Here is a 10,274-nt window from a genome sequence, read left to right on the forward strand (position 1 = left end):
ATTCATGATATTTATATGTTGTTTAAGGTATTTGGGAGTTGAAATACTTGGTCATTAAAAGAGAATAGCAAAATGGGTTATGAATGATGAATAGTGACGTTTTGAGACATAGTTGGAATTGAATCATGAATGTTGTTGGGTTGTGATATAAATGTGTTATAAATGACCTATAGACATGAAATGAGTGTTGGATACGAAAGAATATGACGATGGATTTTTAGTCATGATTATGGGAAATTGAGGTGAATTATGAAATGCGAATCATATGAATGAATGATGATTGTTGTTAATCATATTGTGATGATTATTATGAATGTTGGGAGTTGATATGGAATATGGCGGAAAGTAGTATAAACAAAGGAAGCGCTGCCCAAATTTCTATAGCTTTAGTAAGTATGTTTTTACGATGACATAGCTAATGTCGATATGAATTCCATTGAAGGTATAGACAAGCGCATTAAGGAGAACGAACAAGCGATAGAGTAGCTAAGCGACAAAGGTATGTGAGGCTAATCCCTTTCCTTCTAAGGCATGAGTCCTATGGCATGAATTTCCTCTTTTACTATGAATGTTCCATCTCCAAGAAAGTTAAGAGTCCTCTCTCATGAATAGCTATACGAGATAAGAAATATAAGATGAATACGAAAATGATGATAGCAAGCTAAAGTCTAGAAATGCTATAGCCTATGATATGATGCCTCTAAGAAGCTAATGATGACATTTATGTAATTTAATGATATTGATCATTGTGCACACTCACCTTATGCTTGTTCCTTCAAGGTGAGGCGAATACGTAAGAATGCTCATAATGACATCGGGGGTCCACGACCTTACGTCACCCCGATAAAGTATGAATAGCTAAGAGTCCCTATGCATGTATTGATAATACGTATATGATGTCAAGCATACCATGATGAGTTATGATAAGATGATATGATAAGTATACTATGATAAGCATGTTATGATAAGCATGATGTAATGAGTATATGATGATATCACACCGCGCCTATATGGTCGGGCAAATACCGCCAAGGCGGGGCAACTATACACACCATGGCCAAATGGCATGGGCGTACACCACTAGTGGGCGGCATGAGATAATATCCCGGACGCAGATGCCCGGACGTTTGCTATTGATGATGCTAATGATAATGATTATTACACCGCACCTATATGGTCGGGCAGTTATTACGTATATATGTATATATGATATGATGATGAGTACGAAAGTAAGTCGCATGCATGATCATCCTTATGATTCATCGATTCTGATTGCTCCTTGTTTTATGCCTCCTCGCTTATTGATGCTTCATTATTGTTTATGCTTCACATACTCGCACAATATTCGTACCGACGTCCTTTCTTCGGACGCCGTGTTCATGCCCACAGTAGACAGGGAGGTGGCCCGCACTCATAGGAGCTAGCAGCTGATTTGAGAGCACTCCATTTTTCGGAAGTGCCACGATTTCTCTTTTATATATATATATATATATATATATTCATGTTTTTGGGCATGACGGGGTCCCGTCCCGTCCGTATGTCTAGTATTCCAGTAGAGGCTCCTAGATACGCAGTGTGGATAGTCTGGTCCCATGGCTTTTATGTATATGTATATATATTATTTTGGATAGCCGAAGGGCTTATGTTTATAAAAGCAAATGTATTTCAGAAAGATTCCAGTTTTACATGATTATGAGTATATAGTATGAATAATTTTGTAATCGGCTATGTAAGCCGATATATCAGTATGCATTATGTTACAGATTCGTTATGACTACAGGTTTTATTTGATTTGAAAAAGACGAAGAGTATGATGTTCTTTGAAAATTTTCCTTCTGCATTTTGACACGTTTTGCGGGCCCAGTATGATTTTGTGTATTACGAAAGTCTGCGGGTTCACTCGGCCCTAGGTAAGGGTCGGGTGCCCATCACACCCTATCGGATTAAGGGTGTGACAAATTGGTATCAGAGCAGTTCGTCCTAGGGGTTGTCTGCAAAGTCGTGTCCAGTAGAGTCTTGTTTATGGTGTGTTGCGCGCCACATTTATAAACAGGAGGCTACGGGGCATCTAGGGTGGTTACTCTTCTTTCATATCTGAGATCGTGCCATAGAGCCAAGTCATAGGGAATGAGACTTCTGATACTAATCTTTGATTTCAGCAGAATAATGGTGCTGATAGAAGGAAGTGATTGATGATGTTGGAAGCTACAAAGTACGCAGGTAAGTAACGGTATGAAAGACATGTGTTAGGTAAAATATCGAAGTACGATTGAAATGGAAGTTGAAGATTAAAGGGGGAAAGTAAATAAGGAAGTGTAACAGGTGCCGTTTGAGTTGGGCATACGAGGTATGTTTATCATTTGTGTACTGTTGATGATATTGGGAGCCCCGTACGTCGCGATATGATATGATATGTGTATATGTATTTTGGCCCTGTGAGGCATTGTTGGTATTTTCTGTGTACAGGTTTTGAGATAGTAAGGAATATAGAGGAAACTCTGCCGAAATTTTCCCAGAAATAAAGAGAAAATGAGATGTAGGTTTGTAATGCGACTTGAAAGGCCGTGTCCACCGTAATGGTAAGATTTGAGTAAGTTGCGAGTATGGCTGACCTCGAGAAAGAAGTAATAGTATGATTAAGACAAGAGTAAGGAGGAAAAGAATTGTGACGGATATGGATATATTGATAAGAAAGTTTGCGAGATATTAAGGATAAAGTGGATCGGAAAGGGTAAAGAATTAAGAAGTGTTATATTATGGGATTGGTTACGAATAAGATATAATGTGAATGTAATGGGGATTGTTATGAAAATAAGTGAAGCCTAGTGAGAAAGTGGCCAAGGTTATGATGTGCTCTATGTAGCTAGAATACAAAGGCAAGTGTGAAATGGAACAAAACAAGCTATGGAACGAATAACGAAGGAAGGGTTGAGTTAAAGATTAAGAGACGACACGAGATAATGTGCCTAGAATGTCGCAAGTTAAGTAAAGGGAATTACAAGAAGGAAAAATTTAAATCGAGATCCTTAAGAACCCATAAGACTAGTTGAACATTCGAGGACGAATGTTCTAAAGGGGGAAAGGATGTTATATCCCGTATTTTGGTACATTGGGATAATCCGAGTGAGTCATGATAAGTTAAGGACAAGGTTGCAATTTCTTCCGATTTTGTTAAAAGTGCATAAGTTGCATATTCATATTTTCATTGGCATGGAGTGTTAAGGGCAAAATTGGAATAAGAAAAATTTGGGGTTAAAAGTGAATTATGGAAAGTTAAGCATTTCATGAGAATTTGGGGCTAGAAGAGAAATTTTAGAAACTTGTATTTCATGAAAATATGTGTGAGATGTGGGCCATAGGGCCACTTGTGCAAATTATATATGTGTATGAGGATGACTAATTAATCATCTTCCAACATTTAGAAGCTTAGAGAATTTTCAAGAAGATTGGAGAAGAGAAAGAAGGGCCATTCGGCCAACAACAAGAGAAACCAAGTGTCACATCCTAATTTCCGATAGGGCGTGATGGGCACCCGACCCTTACTTAGGGCCGAGCGAACCCGCTGGCTCTCGTAATACTCACAATCATACTGGGCCCACATGTCACGACCCAACCCCGTAGGCCGTGACTAGTGCCCGATCTGGGCACCCAAACGCACCCTCAGATTATATCAAACACATCCAGGTATATAACAGAAGCCGACAAGACTGAGTTCCAAATTCATATAATTTCCAGAAAAATTTCGGCAGAGTTTCCTTTGTTTTACTGACTATCCAAAATAACCACCGCACGAGAAAATACCAACAAAGGCCACACGGGGCCAACAGACAACATATATACATATGCGGGCCGACAAGGCTGCCGCGGCGAATGGAATCGCCCAAACACAACATATACAAACACAACCCGTACGGAAGTAGGCACAACCCACAAACATGTCAACAGACCTCTAAACAGACAGGCAGAATCAGATGACGGGACAGGGCCCCGCCGTACCCCTGAACGAATATATACAAATGCACGAACAAATATATACCAAAAATATAAGCTCCGAAATGAGAGGAGCACTCAAAATAGCAGAAGAGGGTGTCCTAAACAGGTGGATCACCCAAGCGTGCGTCCGTACTGCGGGCATGAAACGCGGCCGAAGAAAGGGGGTCGGTACGAAATATGTACTGAGTATGCAAAGCAAAAAATGTAGTATACAAATCTGAGTCACAATCGAAATAGAGGTACAGAAAGTAAATGCATTTCCAAAATATCAAAACGTTACTTCAAAATATAAATCATGCATAGGGCACAGGAAATATGGTCGCCCGCCTGTCGATGGCGCCATAACACAGCATAACACCAGAAAGTTTCAAATCTCCGAATCTCCGTCACATATCATACACAGCATCACACCAAATATAAGTGGAACCCGGCCCTCGAGCGAGGAACTCGGTGAACCATGAACACAGCATAACACCGGAGTATATCATAATGCGCACGACAACAGAACCGGCCCGGGAACCGGCGAACGATATCATAGTAGGCACGAGCGGAGTAGTGAGTAATCATATGCATAAAATCATTATCATAAACCCAAAGATAAGTAAAATAGTCATATTTGAAATCAGAATAATAATTATAACATTCTTTTTCAAAAGTTGTCAAAATTTCATAAGGGAACGTCGCGGGACCCACAGACGGGTGTAGACCCGGCCCGGGCCCGCCTATGGAAAACATACTCATTCTATATCATACAAACTCCTACGAAAACTTCAAAGCAATCCGAGCTTTTCTGAGAAAGTTATGGGCGTTTGTAGTTTTAGAATCGTTAAAGAATAAATTCTTTCCAAAAAACTCAACTTTCACATAACCTTTGCAACTTATGAATTCCAAGGATATAAGGATCAATGTTATGGCATATTAGCACAAGAATACCAAGGAAACAAATGCGAATCATAGACAAGCTCGGGTTGCGAGAATAGAGTTTCCTAGAGGCTCGTATCATAGCCTATTTTAACTAAGGCATGCCAAAAGAAAAGGTTACTTTACATACCTCAAACGCTCTCCAATATGATCCAAACTCAAGCTAAATCCAACCTATGATTCGGGCTGCCCACAATCTATAAACAAGCCATAAAATGCCAAACATTAGCTAAAGACTTTTTGGGCATTAAATTCCAATTTCGCCCTTAATTCTACAGAAATTTGGGCAGCATTTCCCCTATAAATAGGCTACCCCGAGAATTTAACTCGGCCAAATCAATCAACAACAACAACAATAACCAACCTAGCAACATCAACAACCAATCCGGAAGGTAATTCAACATTAATAACTCTATTTTCCATTATTCAACAACTTACATAAATTCAATTCGACGACTTGCATTCAAGCCAACGTCGACGCTTATACATCCACATACTAACCCGAACCCATACCAAAAATATTTAAAGGCATTCTAAGCAATTCATACAACATTTTCAACAACCCACATTTTTCTCCAATTCAGCCGAAACAGCCCCCTAACCGAGAACCTCATTTCAACTTATTCCTGATTTTCAAATCATGATTGTATCCACAATTCACATTCTAACAATGCTATTTTCACCAACATACAAATTACATTAAATATACAAAAATCTCCAAATCAGTCCGCAACAATCACAATATCAATTTGAGCCATTAAACATTCATTTCCAACATAGAATTCATAGCGACGACGACTAAAACATTAAGCGATATCGATTCGTTCATTGTCATAGAATATGACCCATTTCGACCAACACTACACATATACATATATGGATGATTCTCAATCGTTCTTCACCTTACAATGATCATAATAAACTAACAAGGCATTAATTCATAGTTCCAACACAACACAAAAAACACCCACTCTACACGGCTAACACCACACACACACAACTCACTTCCAACATTCCATATTTCATGATTTTCCTCCATTATAACATACTATAACAAGCATACAACCTTTATAACATACAAAGCATAATCAAATCTTACCTTTCTCTTTAATTTCCCAATAGCCTAGGGTTTCCAAAGATGAAAATTAGTGGGTTGATCGCTCCAACGATGCTTCCACGCTACTTAGGGACCTCAAAATAATGGGTTTACATCAATGGAAGAATTTTGGAAGAGCTAGAAATGGGAGTGGGTTTTTGGAGCTGCTAGCCGAGAGCCTCCTTTGTGGAGAGCTTCAATCTTTTTTTTTTTTTCTAAGTGTGAATGAAGTGAAATGAACTAATGGTCATCTTTTAACATCTTATGAAGTGTACAATTCCCTTGGCCCACATTAATGTGTTGGATCACTTAAAAGATGACACAAAAATTGTGTGGGCTCCACTCCACATCACACGGCCACAACATGGAAAAAGTGGATGATTTCAACTTCCAATTTTTTCACTTTTGGTCCCAAATTCTCCTAATTATTCCGTACCAACAAATTCATGCACAACTTATGACTTAAAATAAAATCAAAGGTCAAAAATCCCGACTTTGTATCCCGGAATAGTTTTGTACTTAACTTATCATAATTAGTCCAGATTGTTCCAATGTACAAAAATACGGGTTCTAACACCACAGAACATGACATAAGTACACAATGAAAATTTTTCGGAAAATCAAACATGCTTTTCATCTTTTCAAATCAAATAAAACTTGCGACCGTACAAAATCTGTAACATAATGCATACTGATATATCGGCTTACATAGCCGATTACAAAATGAATCTGCAGAATAATGCATAACAACATATCGGCTCGCCTAGCCACTTACAACTACATATTACATACATGACCCTGTCTGCAAAGTCTCTAACATAACCCAAATACCAGAACATAAATGCTCGGACTCGGCGAAGACTCGGGAAAAAGTGAAGTTCGCCAATCCATTTCGGAACATCTTCCACTAGAATCCTCTTACTCATCCGTGCACTGCCGCGCGACATGAAACGCACCCCGAAGAAAGGGGGTCGACGACATATGTACCGAGTATGTAAAGCGAAGTTACGAAGAACGAACCGAACCACAATCGAAACAAGTACAGAAAGTGGGCATAATAACCAGCATACCAAAGTGCTCGCATCTGAAACACAAACCGTACATCAGAGGTACAGAAGACAAATACAATAACCAGAATGCCCAAAATGCTTACTCCTGAAACACAAATCACGCATAATCATCATACACATACCGTAACGTATCATAACATCACGACCGGTCATATGAGATACCATTAACCGATGTGGGATTGGCCTAAACCAATGTGGGATTTGCCTAAACCAATATGGGATTTGCCTAAACCAGTGTGGGATTTGCCTAAACCAATGTGGGATTTGCCTAAACCAATGTGGAATTTTGCATCATCATTGGGTTTGCCCCACTATTGGGTTTGCCCCACCACTGGGTTTGCCCCACCATTGGGTTTGCCCCACCACCGGCCCTGATACCAACAGATCATATTCTAGAATCCATACATATAACATATAACATAACATATACACACAGTACCCGGCCGAAAGGGGCTCGGCGTACCAGACACATCATAACACCATAATACAAACGCGGTTCCCAACCGAAAAGGGGCTCGGCGAACCGGACACATCATATTCCAGAATACGCATCGGTAAATCAGACCATCATATCATATCAGACTTCGTATCACATCATGTTTCGAAATACACATCATACTTCAGAATACACATCATATTTCAGAATACAGCATAGTGCGCCCGATAACATAACCGGCCCGGGACTTGGCGAAAAATGTAACAGCAGAATGCACGAGTAGAATCGTGAGTAACCAAGTATAGTTTAAAACATTTTCAAAGACCCAAAAGATTAATCAAGCGAACCATCATTTATAAGCCAAAACAGTAGTCAAATCAGATTTCCTTCCGAATATCCCTCGGGAACATGTCAAACCGAACTCCAAAAACCATAGTCACGTATCAAAATTACATACGTAAAAATCCTTATTTCAGACTCAACAGATGAATATATGCTCATACTCGGGGGTCGGAAAAATAGTTATATTAAATTCTTTCAAAAATAGGTCATTAAAACCAAACATAGAAAAGTCACGGGACCCACGGACGAGCGTCAACCCGATCCGAGCCCGCCTATGAAAATCAAAGTCCTTACTCGTCATGAAATCATTTGCGAAGAAATCAAAGCGATCCGAGCCCTTCCTTGAAAGTTACGGGCGTTCGTAGTTTCGAAATCGTTTAGGAACAGATCTCTTTTGAAAACAAAACTCTTTTGAAAACAGAACTCTTTTGCAACCTTAAAAATTTAATCATACAAAAGACATAAGGATCATAATTCGACCGCATTAAGGATACGAATATCAAGAAACAAATAAGAACCGTTTACACAACATTTCAAACTCAATCATATCAAAAACATACGAACCATAGCCCGACCATACTAAGGATACCAACATCAAAAGCAAATACGAATCACAAACATACTCGAAACTTAAGAATGGAGTTACCCCGAGGCACAAATCATGTCATACCTTAATCCCGTCTAAGACATGCCAAAAGAAAAGAAGGGCAAGCTTCACATACCTCGGTTGCTTCCTAAGCTAATCCAAACTCAAGTCTCGGCTTCTCAAAATCTACAACACATCATTTGATATCAACATTAGCCATAAACATCGAAGAATTCAATTCCAAGCCATTACTTTTTCTACGAATTTCAAAGCATTTCCCCTATAACTTGGACATCCCCGAGAATTTAACTCGCCAAATCATTATCAACAATACCAACAACACAATAGCAATATCAATAAGCAATTCCAAACGCATTCTAACATTAATAATCCCTTTCCACATCATTCGACAACATTCATATATATTCAATTCAACTACATATATCCAAACTAATATCAACGATCGCCTATTCAAATAACAATCCAAAACCTTTCAAACACGATTCAAGAACATTTCCAACAACCCGCATAATATTCCAAACAACCAATCCAATGCACAACCTTAACCGAAATCATGCCAATTCAACAAGAACACCACCAACAAAAAAATTTTCTTCCAAACTCATAAACCATGCCAACAATCCATTCGTTAACAACTTCATTTTCATAAATTTAAGAAACCATATTAATATCACATTATCGTCCAATTCAGCCCACATGATTATATCTTCAACTTGGCTCATTAAAATTTCACTTTTCATCATAGAATCCACAACACAACATTCCAACCATACTAAATAAATTTAGTTCTTCACTTCTACACTACACTACACATACACGGCCACAACACAACAATTACAACTTTAACTTGAATCACTCAATACCTTCATTCTCATCATAAAACACATAACCACATCAACCAAAATACTACACAAAATTAGTTCAACATACCTATGCCAAATCAGCCCATTTTCGGCCACACATCACATACATAAATTCCATGATTTCTATCCATTTCTACACACTACAACAACACCCAAACATGCTAATACAATTAATTCATCACTCCCACACCATTACACACCCACGGCCAAACATCAACATCCATATTTTCATGATTTCATTCATTTCCACACTCCACAACATACACAAATCATCCATAACACATGAAAAGGGAGATTAAATCTCACCTTTACCTCTTAGCTTTCCACTTGGCTAGGGTTGGTGGTTTGCAAAGATGAATGGATGGCTTACTCCAACAACCACTCCATATTAATAAGGGCTTTCCACTTAGTAGAAAAGCTACAAGAAAATATTTTTTTGATGGAGAGTTTTGGTCTTCAAATTTCCATGGACATGGCCGAATGGTTGCTTGCTTTTGGTTCTCCAAGCTTCTTGAAAATTCTAAGGATGGAGATGAGGAAAATAAGATGACTTAGTCATCTTTTACTACATATATAATTCATCCACATGGCCCTATGGCCCACACACACACATGGCCTCATATGGCCATTTTCATGAAATATTATCTTTCCAAAATTTCACTTCTAGCCCTTAATTTTCATGAAGTGCTCAACTTTCCATAATTCACTTTTAACCCCAAATTTTTCTTATTCCAATTTTACCCTTAACATTCCAAACCAATTAAAAAGATGAAAATATGCAACTTGTGCATTAACACAAAATCAACAAAGCCGGAAATTAAAAGTCTTGTCCACAACTTGTCGCAACCAACTTAAAATATTTCAACGTACAAAATGCGGGATATAACATCCTCCCCCCCTTTAGAACATTCATCCTCGAATGTTCAACTAATCTCGTAAGGTCTTA

The sequence above is a fragment of the Lycium ferocissimum genome, chromosome 1 (genome assembly GCF_029784015.1).
Source record: "Lycium ferocissimum isolate CSIRO_LF1 chromosome 1, AGI_CSIRO_Lferr_CH_V1, whole genome shotgun sequence".
Taxonomy (NCBI): domain Eukaryota; kingdom Viridiplantae; phylum Streptophyta; class Magnoliopsida; order Solanales; family Solanaceae; genus Lycium; species Lycium ferocissimum.